This window comes from Thalassophryne amazonica, chromosome 3, assembly GCF_902500255.1.
Source record: "Thalassophryne amazonica chromosome 3, fThaAma1.1, whole genome shotgun sequence".
In the NCBI taxonomy this organism is placed as follows: domain Eukaryota; kingdom Metazoa; phylum Chordata; class Actinopteri; order Batrachoidiformes; family Batrachoididae; genus Thalassophryne; species Thalassophryne amazonica.
Window position 1 is genome coordinate 121,676,201 of NC_047105.1, and position 22,627 is coordinate 121,698,827.

General features: G+C 41.6%; 1 protein-coding gene across 2 annotated transcripts in view; it reads right to left on the reverse strand.

Annotated features, from left to right (window-relative positions):
- Positions 1 to 22,627, reverse strand: part of cdk18 (cyclin dependent kinase 18) — a 170,890-nt gene that overhangs the window by 117,368 nt on the left and 30,895 nt on the right. Inside the window, exon 1 of one of the 2 annotated variants that reach the window (XM_034167398.1) lies at positions 10,232 to 10,235. The exons of the other annotated variant lie outside the window; for it this stretch is intronic. The gene's annotated coding sequence lies outside the window, so the exon portion shown is untranslated. Of the gene's footprint in view, positions 1 to 10,231; positions 10,236 to 22,627 lie in introns of those variants that run through there. 2 annotated transcript variants of the gene reach the window in all.

Genomic DNA, 22,627 nt, shown 5'->3' on the forward strand with positions numbered 1-22,627 from the left:
GCCTATGTGTGTTGTGTGTCGTTTGTTATGGGTCGGTCTTGGTTTGCTCAGCCCTGCTGTTGACCAAGGCAGGGATGTACATCTGGAGCTGGTCCCCGGGCGCCTAATGGCGACTTCTGCTCCTACTGGCAATTAGGATGGGTTAAATGCAGTAGACACATTTCATTGTACAGGGAACATGTTCTTTTGTGCATATGACAATAAAATTCTTTTGAATCCTTGAATCCTTTAAAATCTTTAGTGAACGGATTGGTTTTGAAGTTGATAAAAAAAAAAAAATCCTCAAGGTGAGGACAGGCAGCAGTTAGGATGATCAAACAAACAGGGTTCAGAATTGGAAGCAAAAACATTGAAATGATCTGCATGGGAAAAACAAATCCATAATGTGCCCCTTAAGACACTGAGCACTCATTATTTAAATGGCTACAACCACAAAACAGGTGTACACACTCAGAGGTGTGTCCAAGTGAACCATAACAGGAATGCTCCCAAAATTACTCTACTGTTTCAGGGCTGGTAGTAATATGAACAAAGTTTTAGAACACCAATGTGAAGGCTCTCCATGGGCACTCTCAGCCCTTTCGGATGCATATTGCTTTGGTGGTACCATAACACTGCTCTAATTCTGGTATTTTTATAAAGAGATAAGGATGGTGCAATACTGCACCTTCAACCTCTCTGCATAGTTGTCATGATCCAATGGACAGCTTAAGCGCTAGTCACACAGAGATAAGACTGTCTGCAATTTTAAAGCGTTACTATCATTCTCTGTCAAAGACCCCTTAAGAATGCAGTCGGACTTTGTGGAAAGAATAAAAGTTACAGTCACATCTATAAATAGAATAGAATAGAACTTTATTGTCATTGTGGACACAATAAAACTTCATTTTAGCATCATCTCTTCAGCACCAAATCATTAAGAAAGCCAGCATATCATAAAAAAACAATATGTCATAAAAAGAGCAACATATCACATCCAACCACGCAGACTCTTTTGCAAAAGGCACTGATGCATACCATATGCACAATGGTTGTAAGATGGCTGTGTGAATGTGACAAAAATTTCTAAGACTTATTTTTTTTTGCCATCATTCCCACATGAGCTGTCCTTGATGCTGAACCATGGTGCTTTCTTTTTTCCTTTTTTTTAGGCCAAAGAGGATGGAGGATGTGTCTGCTACATAATGTGCATGCATCTGCTGTGTGTACAGGATGACACATTATGCAACATCATCAGACACACACAGACACACCCTGATGGAGTTTTCTGTGATGCACCCTGTGTATTACATACATAAAGTCCAGTTTGGTTGACGAGGGTGAGTGAAAAGAGTCATGGCCAAAATCGTCCTGCTGGTGCACGTCTGGCCCAACTTGGAGATGTCTTCTCCACTGCAGGCCCAGACTGCAAACAGATGAGTCCAGCTTTTTGCAAAAGTACGACATTTTGCTACTGCTTTACATACCCTTTGTCCACTAGGCAGTTTACCATTCCCTTACATTTGTGTAATAAGCCTCTTTGTCCCTGTAATAGCTTTCGATCATTGCTCCGCCTGTCTTTTGTTAACTTGTCAGCTGCTCTTTTGGTCTTTTGTCTCCATGTGCACAGGTGCAACATTCTGCTATATATTGTGCTCCTCTTTCTATCCTCCTCACTCATCACCTGAGGAGGGGACAGCTTGTGAAGTGAAAATTAAATGGACTGCATTTAAATGGTAAATGGACTGCATTTATATAGCACATTTCCATCTGCATCAGACGCTCAAAGTGCTTTACACATCAATGCCTCACATTCACCCCGATGTGAGGCTGCTGCCATGCAAGGCGCCCACTTTAACTCGGTGTTGTGCACTCTTCCATTTTGCTTCTGCCAGCCCAACACCGGTACCTCTCCATCAGGACCAAAGATGGGCATAGGATCTCCATTTGGTCAACATATGTGTGACAAAATAAAATGTTTTAAAACAATGTTCCTCAAAGAAAAATAGGAAATGATTTGCATATTTCTCCCTCTGTAGTAATATCATTAAAAGATTCAAAGAATCTGGAGGAATTTCAGTGAATGAAGGGCAAGGGCACAAACCTAAAGTGAGCACCCATAATCTCTGATCCCTCAGACAACACTACATCAAAAACCATCATTCATCAACACCTGATATGGCCACATGGGAAAGAGATTACTTTATCAAGCACAGCAATACAGTGCTAGATAAAAAAAATGGCATTTAAAACTTTCCTATGCAACCTTGTTCAGAAGTGACGTGACATCTCTGGTCTCACTGTCATCTAGGTTGGACTCTCACACAGTACATGTACGCTCTCACATGTTCCAGTGACTGTCACTGTGCTGCTGTCTTTATTAAGGTAAAATTAAGGTAAAAATGACGCTGAGCCAAAAGTCAAAGCTCTCGATCTACTGGTCAGTCTTCCTTCCTACTCTCACCTATGGTTATGCGAGTTGGGTCATGACTGAAAGAACTGGATCGCAGGTACAAGGGGCTGAAATGGGTTTCTTCATGAGGAGCTCAGAGTAGAGCCACTGCTCCTTCACAGTGAAAGGCAGCTGAGGTGGTTTGGGCATCTCATAAGGATGTCACCTGGGTGCCTCCCTAGGGAGGTGTTCCAGGCATGCCCAGCTGGGAAGACCCAGGACCAGATGGAGAGATTATATCTCCACACTGGCCTGGGAACCCCTAAGTATCCCCCAGTCAGGGAAGATTCCGAATGGATCCTCTTGTTCCACCGCGGGTGCTTTGCGCTGCAAGTTAAAAGACTCGCAGTCCCTCATGTGCTCATAATGTCTCAGTCTGCATGCGACAAAATTATCCCATGATCCACAAAAGAATAAAATAAAATAAAATAATGTGTAAATTACTCAGTTTTGCCTCCGTGTCGAATGAAGAAGCTGCAGACACCGTGCGTGCGCACTCGTCAATATAAGTGTTCCACCTGCCAATCAAAAGGATTCTGCCGGCGAGAATGAACCATTCTGACATGTATAAAAATCGTGCAGCACCGACCTGAACCACTCGGTGGAAACTGGGCTGTCAATAGCCTGTAAAAATCAATAAATTAATCCATAAATTATTGTGACTATTGAGATAATGGTCCTGGCACTGATATCACTTCCTCCTTCTCCAATGTTGGGACTCACCAGGAAGTTCCTGGTTTTACACATATTGGTTTTACACATATTTATCTCTTCAGTAACTGTGCACCAGGAAAGGATACATTTCAAACTGTTGTTTAATTTTAGTCTTAAATACTCCAAAAAAACATTACTTATCATGTCACCTACACTTTAAGTGTCTTTTCAAAAAGATTTATCCCTGGACTTTGGACTTGAAGCTGTTTAGAGACTGGGTGGTCCTTTTCTTCTTTGGTCCAGAGCACACCACATTTATTTCTTCCAACAAAAGATCTGGAATGATGATACATCTGACCACAGTACACATTTCCACTGTGTGACCGTCCAACACAGATACCTACAAGCCCAGATAAGTCAATGCCTTTTCTAGACAAGGTTAATAAAATAATTTGATTTTTGCAATGTGAAGTTTTAAGTGGCATTTCAGATATGGTATAGATTGACAAATGTTTCTCAAAGTGATCCCTTGCCCATGCGGTTATATCAGCTATTGATGAATGATAGTTCCTGATGTAGTACCCTCTGGGGGATCAGAGATCATGAGTGTTCAGCTGTGGCTTGCATCCTTGCCCTTAATGTGCTGAAATTCCACCTGACTCAAAGACGAAGATTTTTGTGATACTGACTTTGTACCAAATCATTATAACAATCACCTCTTGACATCACCTGTTGAAATAACATAATTAATTTATTTTTACCTCATTACTAGCTCAAAATTGATCCTGCCCCAACTTTTTTGGAAAGTTTTTCAGGACAGAAAAAAAGCATGAAATATATTGGGTTCACACTATAATTTGGTCAAAAGGCAAGGTCAAGGAAAACATGGTAGAAAAAACATCAGTTTTGAATATCTCAACAACCCAGAAGCCTAAATGAATGATCTCAAGCATACACTGATCTGCAAAATATTTGAAATTGATGGGTATGAATGACGTCAATATAAAGTCACAAAGAAGTCATATGAAAAAATCATACATAATTAAAAACACCATGACAGACATATGTATATTTACTTGTAGAATTACTGTATGGCATGTTGTGTAGAGCACACAGGGTATCCATCAGCCCTTAGAAGCCTTTCATTTCATTTGCTGTTTTTAGTATGGCAAAAGCAGATGTTATCCCACTGAGTCTGGTCTGCTTAAGGTTTCTTCATGTAATCAAAAAAACATGTGAGGGAGTTCTTCTTCATGACTGTTGCCAATGTGCTTTTTCAGGTGGTGGGTAAGGTTAGACCTTGCTCTTGTGAAGCACCCTGGGGAGACTGTTGTGATTGAGTGCTGTATAAATAAACTGAATTGAATCTGTAAACTTTCTTGTGTTGCTGTTCAGCATCAGCTGCAGACGGCCTCAAATGCAGATGTACGTTATCTGCAGCTTGTCAGCCAGAAGAGACGGCACAAGTCCAAACAAAATCTCTCTGTCTGCTAAGATTTCTACTCCAGGATTATATACTCATCCTTTATAGTCTCTGCTGTTTGAAATCACATCAATGATCCTCTCTGAACAGAACAGTGAAAAAGCAATGTCTTCTCTCTGACTGGGAGCGCGGCTCTCTCATTTGACCTCTCCAACAGCTTAATTACACAGGTTGTGAGTGAGAAACTTCCTCATTCATCCCGACAGCATGTAGATTTGCTTGACCTTGCTGATGGCGTGCTCTGCTCATCACGCTTTGTGTCAAGAGACTCCTGTGTTTAAAGAAGGGAAGAATTTTATGCTTTGGATCCTTGTGACCAATCCTGAGCATTTGGCTACTTCCAAATGGAGGAAGTCAGACTGCGTGACACTTTCTGTCTGCACACATGCACGCTCATGTTCACAAATGCATCTGCTCCAAGCGAGGTGCCAGGAAGCCTCAGTGGGCCTGGAGCTGGGTTCATCCTCGAACACACAAACACACGTCTGTTGCCACAGCACCCTCTTTTTCTTTATACCTCTTTTTTCTTTGATCTTTTTGTGTTCCTGCCGCTGTCCCACATTCATGCATCTTGATGACAATTTCAATTTTCCCAGCTTGTCATTTCACAAAAGCCATTCAGCCACAAAGTTCATTCATCTTCTAATTAAACCTAAATGGCACACTACAAAAAAAAAAAAAAAAAAAAAAAATCTACCTATTTCTGTATTGATGTAAATAAGAGGATAAACCATAAAAGTGTTGCCAAAAATCAGTGAGGCTCCCCATATTGGAAAAACAGATTATGTGCAAGGTTAGTTGCAACACTACTACAGTCACTCACTCCAGCTCATCAGAATAGAATTCTACACTAAAAGGTAAGTATGCAGTGTTGATGTCACAGTGTAACATGCAAATAATCCACCAAAATGTTATTCCAATACTTTAAAGAGCAACTGCAGATTTTCCAAAGCAAAGTAACCAGAAAACTATACACTGAAAAAAGTGAAACACAGTGCACTTCATTCAAAGTACTTATTTACTTTGGTCTAATGGAAAATTGTGGTTTCCAGTTTAAATCTGCTGGAATCACTTTACAAAATCATAAATATACATTGTGAGAAACTAAAAAAATTAGCTGTAACAAATTACATCAATTTTTTTTTTTAAGTTGCTCCAAAGTAGCATTTTTTTTCAGTGTACCTTTGACATGGGTGGGTCCATGGGGTGGCCGCCTGAAACCTAATTTGTTACCCCAGGTGACACCCCATTGTTTTAAACTATGATTTGCCTTCTGCCAAAGTCAGAGGTGCCATTTAGATTAACTTCTTTCGTGAGAAACTTGTCAGTTATATACACTCAACAAAAATATAAACGCAACACTTTTGGTTTTACTCCCATTTTGTATGAGATGAACTCAAAGATCTAAAACGTTTTCCACATACACAATATCACCATTTCCCTCAAATATTGTTCACAAACCAGTCTAAATCTGTGATAGTGAGCACTTCTCCTTTGCTGAGATAATCCATCCCACCTCACAGGTGTGCCATATCAAGATGCTGATTAGACACCATGATTAGTGCACAGGTGTGCCTTAGACACAATAAAAGGCCACTCTGAAAGGTGCAGTTTTATCACACAGCACAATGCCACAGATGTCGCAAGATTTGAGGGAGCGTGCACTTGGCATGCTGACAGCAGGAATGTCAACCAGAGCTGTTGCTCATGTATTGAATGTTCATTTCTCTACCATAAGCCGTCTCCAAAGGCGTTTCAGAGAATTTGGCAGTACATCCAACCAGCCTCACAACTGCAGACCACGTTAACCACACCAGCCCAGGACCTCCACATCCAGCATGTTCACCTCCAAGATCGTCTGAGACCAGCCACTCGGACAGCTGCTGAAACAATCGGTTTGCATAACCAAAGAATTTCTGCACAAACTGTCAGAAACCGTCTCAGGGAAGCTCATCTGCATGCTCGTCGTCCTCATCGGGGTCTCGACCTGACTCCAGTTCGTCGTCGTAACCGACTTGAGTGGGCAAATGCTCACATTTGCTGGCGTTTGGCACGTTGGAGAGGTGTTCTCTTCACGGATGAATCCCGGTTCACACTGTGCAGGGCAGATGGCAGACAGCGTGTGTGGCGTCGTGTGGGTGAGCGGTTTTCTGATGTCAATGTTGTGGATCGAGTGGCCCATGGTGGCGGTGGGGTTATGGTATGGGCAGGCGTCTGTTTACTGCTACTTTGACTCTTTGCCATAGCCTGGAGCTCCAGAATAGCAGCCTGACAGGATTCCAAAAGTCACTATTACAGTAGTGTTCAGAATAATAGTAGTGCTATGTGACAAAAAAGATTAATCCAGGTTTTCTTCCACGCGTCTTTTTTTTTTTTGTCCATTTTAAAGCATTGGAGATCATTGTAGATGAACAGCCTATAATTTTTTGCACCTGCGTATAGGTTTTCCCCTCTCCAATCAACTTTTTAATCAAACTACGTTGTTCTTCTGAACAATGTCTTGAATGTTCCATTTTCCTCAGGCTTTCAAAAAGAAAAGCATGTTCAACAGGTGCTGGCTTCATCCTTAAATAGGGGATACCTGATTCACACCTGTTTGTTCCACAAAACTGACGAACTCACTGACTGAATGCTACACTACTATTATTGTGAACACCCCCTTTTCTATTTTTTTTTATTTTTTTGCTAATAGCCCAATTTCATAACCTTAAGAGTGTGCGTATCATGCATGCTTGGTCTTGTTGGATTTGTGAGAATCTACTGAATCTACTGGTACCTTGTTTACCATGTAACAATAAGAAATATACTCAAAACCTGGATTAATCTTTTTAGTCACATAGCACTACTATTATTCTGAACACTACTGTATGTGAGGCAAAGGTAAGAGCATTTTGCATTAAAAAGGTTGATTTCATTACTACTCTGATGACAAATTATAGGTGGTCATTAGCCTTTATTTTATATTTTGGTTTTAATTAAGTAAGTCAAGTGTGTGAGTTTGTGTGTGTTCATAATAAATGCCATCCTGCATAAATCCCTGCACCCCTTGGCCCACCCCAGAAAATATGGCTGGCCGTGACTCTGATCTTTGGCCCTAAAAGGACTTGATCTTTCATTATTGCAATGCCATGATCTTGAAAAATCAAAAGTGCATTGAAACAAGTTTGGCTTTTTGCATTATACGTGACAGGTAGAGTAGTAATGTCTTTTGTTGCAGAGCCATCTCATGAGGATTCTGGTGACAACTCTACACATTTCACCCATGTACTCACATACGTATGGTTACTAGTAGTCACTTGGGTATGGTGCTGGCCATACCCAGTGCAACATTGTCGACTCAGCAGCCAGACTATGTGAGGGTACTCATCTTGTCAATCACCATCATTATTACTTACCTGCGGTAACATAATGAAAGTTACATAATTGCACAAAGGAGTCAACGGTCTGTCCCCCAAGGAAGTTGAAGAACTCTAAACTGAAAGGCTAATGGCTTCAGATGGAAGAGACTTTCAGTCAACCCTGTGCTTCCCCCTTGCCACTGGATCAAGACCATGGCACTGGATAACAGCAATGTGGTAGCTTCTGGGAAATAGCTTATTCATGTTAAACTAACTCATGCAGGACATCCTCAATGAAAAAATATGTGAGGAAGTGTATTTTTATTGCAAAGTACCTTGACCTTTAACCTTTCTCAATATTTAACCACTGAAGTTGATTACAGGCAGTGGCTCTGACCGCAGTGACCTGTTTGCTTCAACATTCCCAAAATATCAAGTCTCGTCAGGTCAAGTAGCATGTGCCGATGCATTGCTACATCAATGCATTGGGTCTTGGATGGCAACCACTGAGGCAGACAATTGGTCTATCCCTACCTATTAAAAGCAGCCAACAGTCTGTGACTGCCAGCTGACATGTGAACATGTGAATGTCTGATTGGCATTTTCCAAAAGATTCTTCAGCGATGAAGCTCCTTTTGGCTGGATCATGCACAGAGATACATGCCACATGGTAGAGGTGGGTGGATCGATCCTAATATTGATAATATCGATACCAATGCTGGTATTGATATTGAACGATCCACGGGGAAAAAGATCGATACTCAAGTGTTTTTTTCTCTCCTGCACACACTGACTGTTGGGCAAGCAGATTCATCAAAGTCTACTCTCTGTCTGTAAGCAGCGCTGCGCTGTATGACACAACACGGAGCAGCGCACCCTTGCATTGTGGTTTGTCAGCCCTCTACCTCAGGAGATTTTGTTTTAAGTTGTGTTGAGTGATTTTTTTTTTAACAAAAATGTTGATTGTGATAATAAAGTATTTTGTTGTCACGTACAATGTTTGGTGAAATTCTATTCTATGTCTTTTGGATCCTTTTGATCTATGAAGCTTAAATATGAAAAAAGTATTGGTATCTGTATCGATATTGGCGATACTGGTCCTGTATTTACTTGGTATCGGATCAATACCAAAAATCCTGGTATCGCCCACCTCTACCACATGGCCACAATGTTGTAGGTGATGTTCCTTCACTAATGAAACATTGTATCTTTTGTATCTCATCTTTGCATCCCAAAATGAATTTTGATTTGACAATCATTCCAGTGGTACACAAGGATCCTGCAAAGAGACCTAGAGGCAAACACATCCAGTTGTTGCCTCAAATCACTAGTTTAAGCCCAAGTCTCACAACCTTACAGTAAGACAGAAAGCAAAAGGACCCTTATGACCTGGACTTTCATTGTCCTGCAAAGGTAGCAGCATCGCCAAACACCTCTGTCCCATGACTTCACAATTCCATAAACTCTTCCTGTGTGTCTCCCTGTTTCTGTCCCTCAGTGTGCCTCTTTTTTGTCTCTGTATTTGTTTGTTTTGTCTGTCTTTCTTTGTTTGCTTCTCAATATATGTTGAAGATCATCAGTATGTCTGTCTTATAGTGATTGCCAGTAAGACTGACAGTCACAGTACAGACATACTGAGACAAAGAGACACACATAATGTCTCTGTGGTTCCTCTCTCTTTTTAGTACATCATCCTCTTCAGTCCGATTTGTTCTGACATTTGGTGTCATTTTGACACAGACAAAATTAATACAGTCTGCTGCGTTGAAGTGTACTCTGACAATGTGGCCTGCTGGAAGAAATAATGTGGGACTTGGTTAAATATTTTCTCAAAGCAAATGACCTCAGCAGTCACAAAGCATGACACAGGCTTTATTAAGTGTGTAGAAGGCAGACAGCAGAGGCATGGAGCTGCACAGCAGCGAGTCACACTGGGTGTTTTGTTCACAACTGCAGTCACCACTTTCTGGCTGCCTCCCTCTTCGTTTGAAGTTGTTCAAACTGAATGAAGAATGTGAAACTCTTTCTCAGTGGCAGCACACACACACACACACACACACACACACACACACACACACACACACACACACACACACACACACACACACACACACACACACACACACACACACACACACACACACACACACACACACACAAATAGTGACACCACAGCTTTTTGGTGGCTTTCTGAAGCAGGCAGGTGCACAATCTGCCACTCACCAGAGGGTGAGCTGGGGAGCAAATTCTCCCAGGTGACTTTACGGTCAGTGATTCTCACATCAAACACTAATGAGAAAATGAACAGGATTTTGTCCGGTTTACTGGTCAACCATCTATGAAATTTGGAAATTCTTGGTTCTGCTCAACAATAAAAATCATGAAAATAAACGTTGGATAAATATGTGATTATAAAATTACGAAGAACTGACAAGAAGAAGAAAAGGAAGACGATTAATTTATTCCTGCATTTTTTGGAAAAAGCCAACCATTTAACTTTAAAAGCCCCGTCACACATAGCAAGAATGTGCAGGAACCAGCACACTGCAAATATTGCCATAATCCGACAAAGTCGGGAGGAAAAGAGGCGTGGTCAGCAGTGTCAGGATGCATCCAGATTACTGATGTCATCCAAAGTGCATGTAGACAACAGGCAGATGACATAGACTGCTGTCAGACAGCCATAAAAGGTGCTGAAGACTGCCCGATGTCCAAATGTCTGGATGGCAAACACGGGACCAGAATGGGAAGAAGCACTGTGTTCCTCCCTTTGCACAATCCCTGCCAGTACTAGACATCAGAGTACAACCAACATATGGACCTGACTCACGCCATATGTGTCAAAGCCGGCATGGTGCGGTCACTCACTCAGTCATGCAATGACATCTGCGCTTGTCCTCCCCTTCATAGCGCCACTGACCTCACATGCGTGTGCATGTATGTGTAGAGCGGAGGTGCTGGACTGATGGTGTGATCGCTAGGTGTGGGTGTTCCCAATGACTTAATGAGCAGCAGCTATGTGTGCACGCGTGTGCGCTTGGTGTACATGTGCACACACAGGTGCATGTGTGTGCCATTTCCAGCTGCTGGATACTGCTGGCAGTGGGCCATGCTGTCCCATGTGTCAGACGCAGCCTTTCCAGGGAACTTTAATTAGATTTTTTATTGTGTGTTTTGGCACACTCACTAGCAGCACAACACAACTCTGGACACCGCGATGGTTGGATTATCACATGGGATTTGTTTTTGCATGGTTGCACGGTTGATGCCAATTCATAATTCTCACGCCATTCTGCATGATTCTGGCTATGACAGGGTTATAATAGGCAGTGAATGTACAGGTGGATGAATGAATGAGTCCAGTTTCCAGATTATGAACACTATAACTGAAAATACGACAAATGTGTTCCTGTACATCACCAAATTAAAAGAATACATCATTTGGACAAATACTTTCACAACTGGTGAAATCTGGCGCACCAGAAACAAACTATTTTGTTTTGCCTTTGTAGTATCCCATATATGTGTCTGCCACCTGCTGGATAGCTAGTGGATGCTGGATTGGTGACGGATTAGAATCAGGTGAGGTTTTTAGTGTGTGAAATGAAACTTTTTTAAAGGCATGCACAAGGCATCAGAAAGGATTTTGTATGAACTTAGTCATGAAAGAAAAAGAGAGAGAGAAGGAGGGATGTTCAAGAAAGGTATGCAGTGAATGTCAATCATACATCAAAGCTGAGGTAATATGGAAAATGTAAATAAAAACAAAATGCAGTGATCCTTATATATATTTTTAACTCTTTACTTTGTGTCCAACTCATCATTTTATTTGTCATGTTTCTATTAATAAATCAGCAACAGAATGTCAAAGAAACTTAATTTGACTATTTTCTTTGTATCACTTCCTGTTTCAGTCCCCGTTGAAGGTGATCTTTCATTCACAGCCAATCCTAGAAGCCAGACAAGGTCATATGGGTCTGTGTATATGTCCTCTGCCTGCCTCACTCTTGTGAGGATTCACACTGCTGTGAAACACACATAAATGCTAAAAAAAAAAAAAAAAAACAGTCCGGTCAGCCTGATAATGCTTTTGAGTCCTGCAGACAAAGTAAAGTTGTTGGGGGGAAGACTTTTTATTCACTGAAGGATATTTGTGGACATTTGTGGACAGAGTGAAGGCAGCACACATCTAGCTGGAATTGGTGAATGATTTTTTTAGGGTACTAATATCAATATCAGTGATATAACCTTTGCAGAAATTTACTGAATTCCAGCTTTTGGGGGAAACTGTGGAAATTTCCAGCAAAATAAAGCACTGATTGAAGCAAAATGTTGTCAGAGTTGTTCCTCTCAGCCATTTTGATGTTTACTGGACCTGGCAGCCAATCACAAGGCTTGGGAAAAAAGCAGTTCACTATGCTGGCTTCCCATTGGCTGGTTGTGTCATGTGACTAGTGGCAAATGTTTCCCAGTTATTTTTGTTTTCCTGGCAAGCATCAAACCTAGTCTGTGGTCTGATTTCATGATGTTCGTATTCGTAAAATTGTTTAAAAAACAGCTCTGAGACACCACATACATACACACACATATTAAGTCTCACGTTTTAACATCCGGATCCGGAACGGAAGGATAAATTTTACATTCTGCCGCTTGTCCACACAAATGAGAGGCGCTTTTACAGATTTTACTGTGAACTCCGCGACTGTGATCAAAACAGTGACCCAACTTTTTAAATCATCCTTTAAACAGAAAAACTAACACTCCCGGTAAGTCTTTGATTTCTATATCATCTTTCAAAATCTGTTTTTGAGAAGAACTGTATCCATGCAAACATGAAATGTTAGCCTGCTAAATCTGCATTTTATGGTTCTTCTGTTACATGGGTGTGAAATATCCAATGGGAGGAAAGTATGATCAATATTTTTGATCACTGATGTCAACAATGGATGGAAAAATCCATGTTTTTGCATTTCCCATTCATATAAGAGAATAAGAATCAAACTGAACCCCAAATCAGTGTTTCTGAGAACTAAAAATGATATTGTTAACTTAATGAACAGTAAGTGCAGCTTTACTTGTATAAATTAAATTTTTGTTCATGTTAGGAGACTATCAGTTGTTATAAATCAGAAATTGCTGAAGTCAAATGTTTAGATAAATGTAGAGATAGCACAGTAACAGTCCAATGCACATGTTTTTTTTATGGAATAGTAATAACATCATATTCTAATCCATGTGACAAACTGTGTATTATAGTTCCGTCATCTTGCCAATATGGGAAAATATGCTTTTTATGACTAAAATGAGCAAGAAAATGGCACTGAGAAATAGCTCTCATTTAGCTTATTAATTGCAAATTTTATGCAATATTTTTCCCATACCTCCCTCCTGCCACGAGCCCCAACGTCATGCAAAACAATTTCAAGTTTTTTTTCCAAGTGCCACTTTCATCACTGTTATTTTTTAATTGTATTAAATTTGTTAATAAGATTTATTATTTATACAATTTTGAATGTGACTGTGATATTGACAGTTTGGCTGTTACAATATCCTGCACATTTTTTTTTATTTTTTTTGTAATTTATTTATACATTGTTTTAAAACATTTTTTCATATATTACAATACTTGTGTGACTTCAAGATGTTGGTAAACCCATTTCTAGCACCAAAACAGTTCATCCATATGAATAAAGGCATATTTTCACATAAGATGTGAAGAATTTTCAAAAACATTTTTGGGTTGAAAGGTAAATTATTTGTTCTTGACAAATATGTGCCACATATTATGAAAGCCATGATTCTTCTGAACATTTTGATATGCAACACATGGACATATCTCTAACATTTGGTCAATGCAGAATGATAGACAACAATGATCAGGGTGTCCCATTAAACAGTGCCACAAAATCATTTGACTGTAATTCTGCAATGGCTAATCTGAATTCAGTTTTGTTTTTTGTTTTTTTCAGATATCAAGATATATGTGAGGAATTTCTTCGGATGTAGTTTGAGACTGATCCAATGAGGATGCCGCTGGAAACTGGTGGAATTCAACTGTAAATCCAACAACATATCAGTGTAATTTTGCAGTTAGAGACGTTCCAGACAGAAAGACAATATTGGGAAGGAGCAGTCTGTGGCTGAAGAGGCTCCTTTGGTTGCTGATGACTGTGTTCAGGGGGTAACTGGCGTTGTCCATAATGTCCAGCAGTTTGTCCGGTATTCTCTTCTCTGACACCATCAACAGAGAATCCAGCTTCATGCCAACCACAGAGCCAGCCCGCCTGATCAGTTTGTCTAGCCTGGATGTGTCCTTCTTGGATGTGCTGCTCCACCATCACACCACAGTGTAAAAGAGGACGCTGTTTACTACAGACTGGTAGAACATCCATAGGAGTTTCCTGCAGATGTTAAATGACCGCAGCCTCCTCAAAAGGTACAGCCAGCTCTGTCCCTTCCTGTACAGATGGTTGATGTGGGTTGTCCAGTCCACTTTGCTGTCCAGCCACTTGTAGGAATCCACAGCCTCCACCTCAGCTTCCTCGACCAGAACTGTGTGCGGACTTGGTTCTGACTTCCCAAAGTCAAATGACCAGCTGCTTTGTCTTTGAGATGTTGAGCTGTAGATGTTTTTTGTGGCACCAGGCAGCAAAGTCCTTCACTAGGCTCCTGTAGTCCTCCTCTCTGTCATCTCATATACATCCAACAATGGCTGTGTCATCTGCGAGCGTCTGGATGTAACGTAGCTCAGAGTACACATGTACACCATCTGACGCTGTAGAAGGAATGACGGTGCGACTGTTCTGCCAAGCCATTACAGTATTAATAAAAACTCACCTTTGGAATGACTCCAGATGCATCTCACAGTGCACAACGAACACCAACCAGGCTGCAGCCTGTGATGACATCTCTGTCATCGTGGTTGTGCCGTGAGATGGCTACATCAGCCAAGGGCCGATGGCAAACACCTTGTCCACCACAAAATGTATGATGCACCGCCCAGTGGTGCAACGTGCACCATCCAGCTGGATAGCAGGACACCCCGCTGTGCACCAGGGCACGTAACACATGATTGCAAAGTCCAGACAGTCCATCATGTGAAGTATTAACTGATTGCCAGGGCACACGCGTGAACTGCAGTGTGGTCATCTCATGGACCTAATTTCCTGGAGAGAGGAAAGGCATATCATCTGTTCACTGCACTGCTTGTGTGTGAGGCTGGATCATCTGATTGCTGTGCTGCTCATGCTTGAAGCTAGATCATTGGATCGCTGCCCTACGCTGTCCAGACAGAGAGTGGGATGCCTTGCTGTCTGCTACAGAGCTGATTTCCTGGAGAGAGTAAGAGAGAGTGAGAGAGAGAGAGGGAGAGTGCATGCAACCGGGGGGAGGGGGTGGGGCTGCTGTGTAATACTTTACTGTCAGGACCTGCCTTACCTCCTCACTGGATTTTGTATTTTATCCAGTATTTGTACTGATATATGACGTTCAGGGTACCCTGAATATAGGTTTACTGTGATACACCGCAGACTGGTGGCTATTATCGGTGGCTGCAGCGGTAATAGCGGTTGTGGGTGTGCATGTCGGTGTTCTGATGGCCGTAATACTCTGAATACATGCGTTTACATGCACTGCATTTATGCGATCATCAGAGAACCCTGGTTTACATATTTACAGTTCATAGGTTGGATATCATGCTCATTGTCTTCAAAAGATAGCGGCCCACCGCACTCACTCTGCCATGCCCCTCCACTTGCTTGCATTCCACCCAGCGTTTGGGTAGTAATTGGACTGCACACGCATGGCAGTGTCACCAACCCTGTTCCTGGAGGGTTCCACTCCCATGCCATTAACTCTATCAGGTGTGCTCAGTCAGTCAAGAGCTGGGAGTACCACTTTTAAAAATATCATGTGTGACTTGAGTAGGTAGATGTGGAAAACATGCAGGTCAGGTGCTCTTCAGGAACAGGGTTGGTGACCCCTGATCTAAACCCTTAATTTTTCTCTATGAATATTTGTTTGTCTTTCAGCTACCCCTTCATACAGGGTCAACATAGCAGATTCAGTTGTTGTTTTTCATTCGGCTGCTCCCGGTTTTGTTTGGGGTCACCATAGCGGATACAGCCAGATCCGCATTGGTATTTGGAACAAGTTTTACGCCGGATGCCCTTCCTGACGCAACTCCAGTTTTACCTGGAGAAACACACACAGCTGCTGGTACTCCAAAGAGGTCTCCCATCCAAGTACTAACCAGATCCTGCTCTGCTTAGCTTCTGAGATCTGACAGGATCAGGCTGACACAGAGCAGACCACGTGCTCAACATAGCAGATTCAGTAAAGATCGATATTCAGTGGATGCCCCGTCTGACACAGCTTCAAGTTTTACATGCAGGAACACACACAGCCACTGGTCTTTCTATGAGATCACCCATCCAAGTACAAAAAAGGACCTACTTCTGAGATCCATCAAGATCGGGTGGACACAAAGCAGAGTGGCTATATTCTCTGTACTGAGAGTAACCCATCCTAATTCAATCAATCAATCAATTTTATTTATATAGCGCCAAATCACAACAAACAGTTGCCCCAAGGCGCTTTATATTGTAAGGCAAGGCCATACAATAATTACGTAAAAACCCCAACGGTCAAAACGACCCCCTGTGAGCAAGCACTTGGCGACAGCGGGAAGGAAAAACTCCCTTTTAACAGGAAGAAACCTCCAGCAGAACCAGGCTCAGGGAGGGGCAGTCTTCTACTGGGACTGGTTGGGGCTGAGGGAGAGAACCAGGAAAAAGACATGCTGTGGAAGGGAGCAGAGATCAATCACTAATGATTAAATGCAGAGTGGTGCATACAGAGCAAAAGGAGAAAGAAACACTCAGTGCATCATGGGAACCCCCCAGCAGTCTAAGTCTATAGCAGCATAACTAAGGGATGGTTCAGGGTCACCTGATCCAGCCCTAACTATAAGCTTTAGCAAAAAGGAAAGTTTTAAGCCTAATCTTAAAAGTAGAGAGGGTGTCTGTCTCCCTGATCTGAATTGGGAGCTGGTTCCACAGGAGAGGAGCCTGAAAGCTGAAGGCTCTGCCTCCCATTCTACTCTTACAAACCCTAGGTACTACAAGTAAGCCTGCAGTCTGAGAGCGAAGCGCCCTATTGGGGTGATATGGTACTATGAGGTCCCTAAGATAAGATGGGACCTGATTATTCAAAACCTTATAAGTAAGAAGAAGAATTTTAAATTCTATTCTAGAATTAACAGGAAGCCAATGAAGAGAGGCCAATATGGGTGAGATATGCTCTTTCCTTCTAGTCCCCGTTAGTACTCTAGCTGCAGCATTTTGAATTAACTGAAGGCTTTTCAGGGAACTTTTAGGACAACCTGATAATAATGAATTACAATAGTCCAGCCTAGAGGAAATAAATGCATGAATTAGTTTTTCAGCATCACTCTGAGACAAGACCTTTCTAATTTTAGAGATATTGCGTAAATGCAAAAAAGCAGTCCTACATATTTGTTTAATATGCGCATTGAATGACATATCCTGATCAAAAATGACTCTAAGATTTCTCACAGTATTACTAGAGGTCAGGGTAATGCCATCCAGAGTAAGGATCTGGTTAGACACCATGTTTCTAAGATTTGTGGGGCCAAGTACAATAACTTCAGTTTTATCTGAGTTTAAAAGCAGGAAATTAGAGGTCATCCATGTCTTTATGTCTGTAAGACAATCCTGCAGTTTAGCTAATTGGTGTGTGTCCTCTGGCTTCATGGATAGATAAAGCTGGGTATCATCTGCGTAACAATGAAAATTTAAGCAATGCCATCTAATAATACTGCCTAAGGGAAGCATGTATAAAGTGAATAAAATTGGTCCTAGCACAGAACCTTGTGGAACTCCATAATTAACCTTAGTGTGTGAAGAAGATTCCCCATTTACATGAACAAATTGTAATCTATTAGATAAATATGAATCAAACCACCGCAGCGCAGTGCCTTTAATACCTATGGCATGCTCTAATCTCTGTAATAAAATTTTATGGTCAACAGTATCAAAAGCAGCACTGAGGTCTAACAGAACAAGCACAGAGATGAGTTCACTGTCTGAGAGCCATAAGAAGATAATTTGTAACCTTCACTAATGCTGTTTCTGTACTATGATGAATTCTAAAACCTGACTGAAACTCTTCAAATAGACCATTCCTCTGCAGATGATCAGTTAGCTGTTTTACAACTACCATTTCAAGAATTTTTGAGAGAAAAGGAAGGTTGGAGATTGGCCTATAATTAGCTAAGATAGCTGGGTCAAGTGATGGCTTTTTAAGTAATGGTTTAATTACTGCCACCTTAAAAGCCTGTGGTACATAGCCAACTAATAAGTTAATAACTAGTTAAACTTAAAGGAATATCCGGCTCAATAGAGCTCTGACTCTTTGTCAGCCTGGCTACAGTGCTGAAAAGAAACCTGGGGTTGTTCTTATTTTCTTCAATTAGTGATGAGTAGTAAGATGTCCTAGCTTTACGGAGGGCTTTTTTTATAGAGCAACAGACTGTTTTTCCAGGCTAAGTGAAGATCTTCTAAATTAGTGAGACGCCATTTCCTCTCCAACTTACGGGTTATCTGCTTTAAGCTGCGAGTTTGTGAGTTATACCACGGAGTCAGGCACTTCTGATTTAAAGCTCTCTTTTTCAGAGGAGCTACAGCATCCAAAGCTGTCTTCAATGAGGATGTAAAAACTATTGACGAGATACTCTATCTCACTTACAGAGTTTAGGTAGCTACTCTGCCCTGTGTTGGTATATGGCATTAGAGAACATAAAGAAGGAATCATATGCTTAAACCTAGTTACAGTGCTTTCTGAAAGACTTCTAGTGTAATGAAACTTATTCCCCACTGCTGGGTAGTCCATCAGAGTAAATGTAAATGTTATTAAGAAATGATCAGACAGAAGAGAGTTTTCAGGGAATACTGTTAAGTCTTCAATTTCCATACCATAAGTCAGAACAAGATCTAAGATATGATTAAAGTGGTGGGTGGACTCATTTACATTTTGAGCAAAGCCAATTGAGTCTAATAATAGGTTAAATGCAGTGTTGAGGCTGTCATTCTCAGCATCTGTGTGGATGTTAAAATCACCCACTATAATTATCTTATCTGAGCTAAGCACTAAGTCAGACAAAAGGTCTGAAAATTCACAGAGAAACTCACAGTAACGACCAGGTGGACGATAGATAACAAATAAAACTGGTTTTTGGGACTTCCAATTTGGATGGACAAGACTAAGAGTCAAGCTTTCAAATGAATTAAAGCTCTGTCTGGGTTTTTGATTAATTAATAAGCTGGAATGGAAGATTGCTGCTAATCCTCCGCCTCGGCCCGTAATTATTGTTAGACACACAGCAACCATGAGTAGGAGTAGGCAACCAGGGTCTGGTGCCCAAGCATCAACTCTAAGTGAAGACACTGACATGGACAAGGGTGGTGAAAGAATCATGATCACAGTATTAATGGTGGGAGGAAACATATGCATAGATGGTGAGAACATGCAGACAGCACAAAGAAATTAACTTTGCATTGGTGAACAACAACCCTGGACCTTCTTGCACTGAGGCAAAAGCACAAACCACTGGTCACTGTGCCACTTATTACACAAGATAACAAGGCCAAAACTGAATATTCAATGAAAGACACTGGATGCATACTTACCATGAGTGTACAGAATAAATGCGAGACTACACTGATACAATTTCATGACATTTCATTGACTTCATCATGGCATCACTTATGCCATATACAGTGGGGAAAATAAATATTTGATCCCCTGTCAGTTTTGCAGGTTTTCCCACTTACAAAGAATGGAGAGGTCTGTAATTTTTATCATATGTACACTTCAACTGTGAGAGACAGAATAAAAAAATAAAAATAAAAATCCAGAAAATCACATTGTATGATTTTTAAATAATTAATTTGCATTTTATTGCATAAAATAAGTATTTGACCCCCTAGAAAAACAGAGCTTAACAACTGGTACAGAAACATTTGTCTGCCATTACAGAGGTCAGACGTTTCCTGTAGTTCTTGACCAAGTTTTCACACACTGCAACAGGGATTTTGGTCCACTCCTCCATACAGATCTTCTCCAAATCTTTCAGGTTTGGAGTTTCAGCTCCCTCCAAAGATTTTCACTCCAGGACCTTGAAATGCTTCTTACGGAGCCCCTCCTTAGTTGCCCTGGCTGTGTGTTTGGGGTCATTGTCATGCTGGAAGACCCAGCCATGACCCATCTTCAATGCTCTTACTGAGGGAAGGAGGTTGTTTGCCAAAATCTCGCAATACATGACCCCGTCCATCCTCCCTTCAATACGGTGCAGTCGTCCTGTCCCCTTTGCAGAAGAGCACCCCCAGAATATGATGTTTCCACCCCTATTCGTCATGGTTGGGATGGTTTTCTTGGGGTAGTTCTCATCCTGTAAACATGGTAAGTGGAGTTGATTCCAAAAAGCTCTATTTTGGTCTCATCTGACCACATGACCTTCTCCCATGCCTCCTCTGGATCATCCAGAAGGTCATTGGTGAACTTCAAACTGGCCTGGACATGTGCTGGCTTGAGCAGGGGGACCTTGCTGCCCTGCAGGATTTTAAACCATGACAGCATCATGTGTTACTAATGTAATCTTTGTGACTGTGGTCCCAGCTCTCTTCAGGTCATTGACCAGGTCCTCCTGTATAGTTCCGAGCTTTCTCAGAATCATCCTTACCCCACAAAGTGAGATCTTGCATGGAATCCCAGACCGAGGGAGACTGACAACACCATTCTCCTTCTTTAGAGAAATAGTGTGCCTGTGCCTATGTGCGACTATATGACAAACATAGTGTTCTTGTATTTTTTTCCAGCTCACATAAACTACATGTCCATAAAATAATGCGACCTCAGGGCAAGTTCAGTTTTTAAACTGTGTGACCCATCACACTTTTCTAAATGATGCAGATAAAGAAACCAGCAGAGTGTAAGAGACAGAGGGCCTAACTTACTAAGATCCCATATAATGAGTGTTAAACTGAGTGGGCAATCCAAACAACGCTTTAGCGAGGAGATGGTTTTGTGGGTGAATTAATAAGAGTAAATGTGCAATTGATCGAGGTTGGTAATGTGATGAAGCAATGATGATTTTGAGTGTGTTAATGGCCATAACTGCAAACTTAAGTTACTGGATGGAGGCGCAAGATACCTCTTTATCCAGATCTAATACACATGGAAAGCAGCTCAGTACTTGAATTGCAGTATATTTTATTGATTTATCATTGATGTGCACAGTAATACACATAGCTCACTGGCAGAACACATATGCAGCACACACAGATGTGCATCAACCCACAATGACCCCAAGATGTGTGCAGGTGTGTTTATTTGTGACACAACGTGACAAATCAATGACTAATATTATCAGGATTTGTTCCAAAATGTACTGTGGTCCACCTGTTATGTATGGAGACATTTACTTTTAAAGAAATAAACATGAGATAAACCAATAAAATCTTCAAATTTTCCAATGCTAACAATGAATGAGTTTTCCTTATTCTGCGTACAAGGAGCCAGCATAGAACATCACTCTGTCATGTGCAATATCTTAATGTCAAGCTTTCAAAGTTGCAAAATACAAAGTCAATCAGTACCTGCTAAATTTAATTTTGACCTTGATAAATCATGTTGTGTGTGCAAACTCCAGGGCCCCCTTCAGACATAACATGATTGAAGCCAACTAGTGCACAAGGGAGGAACTGCGTGCCATTCGTGAAGAATCGGAGCTGCATCCAACGCCTCGTACACCTGTTGCTACAACTATTCATGCACACCAGCAGCGAAAGACAGAGTGTGCCCTGTGAGAGCCCTTTTGATCCCTCTCGTGGCGGGTGTCGGCCAAATTCCAGGTGACACACATGAACATCCAACACCGCTCACTTGAAACTTGAAATGTTTGGCCATTCACGCTGTTAGCACAAAAACAGTGAGCAGACAATCACTTTCGAGCTGGATGAAAAATTTGTCTAAGTGCCCCCACAAGTGTGGCATTGTAAAAAAGCAACACACATGTGGCTTCCCATGCAACACGTGCCGTGCGTGTGTATCGCATGTGTGTTGCCCTCCTCCCCATCCACAACACATGTGGCGTGCATGGGGGGTGGGGTGGGTGGAGCGCACTCGCATGAACTGCTGATATGTATGTACAGATGGGGCGAGGCCAACCATGTGTGCGCACAGCACAGCGAGCTGCCTCCCAGCTGCTGACCAGAGAGTCACTGACTAATGCAAATGACGGGTCAGTGCACATGATGTGTCACATTGAAAACACTGACACCACAGCCAGGACAGGTATATTAAGATGTACAACACTACCTACATAGACAATTAAATAACAAATAACTAAAAAATAATGATCACATAACACAAAAACAGAGTGACACGTTGGTGTGTGCGCTGAACAGACAGGGGGCATGGCCACACACAGCAGCAGCTGTTGAGATCTCTGGTCCTGGTCGTGACAGCTGCGGAACACGTACCATGTTTTGATGGACAAGACCTTACAACTGTCCACTGTGACGCGCTTGTGTCTGCTTGCTGTCCTCAGGTGGACATTCATAAAAACATATGTCACTGTTGTGACTGGCCGCAACAAGCAAGAGCATACCACGCACATTGACAGGCTGTCCCAGGTGAAAC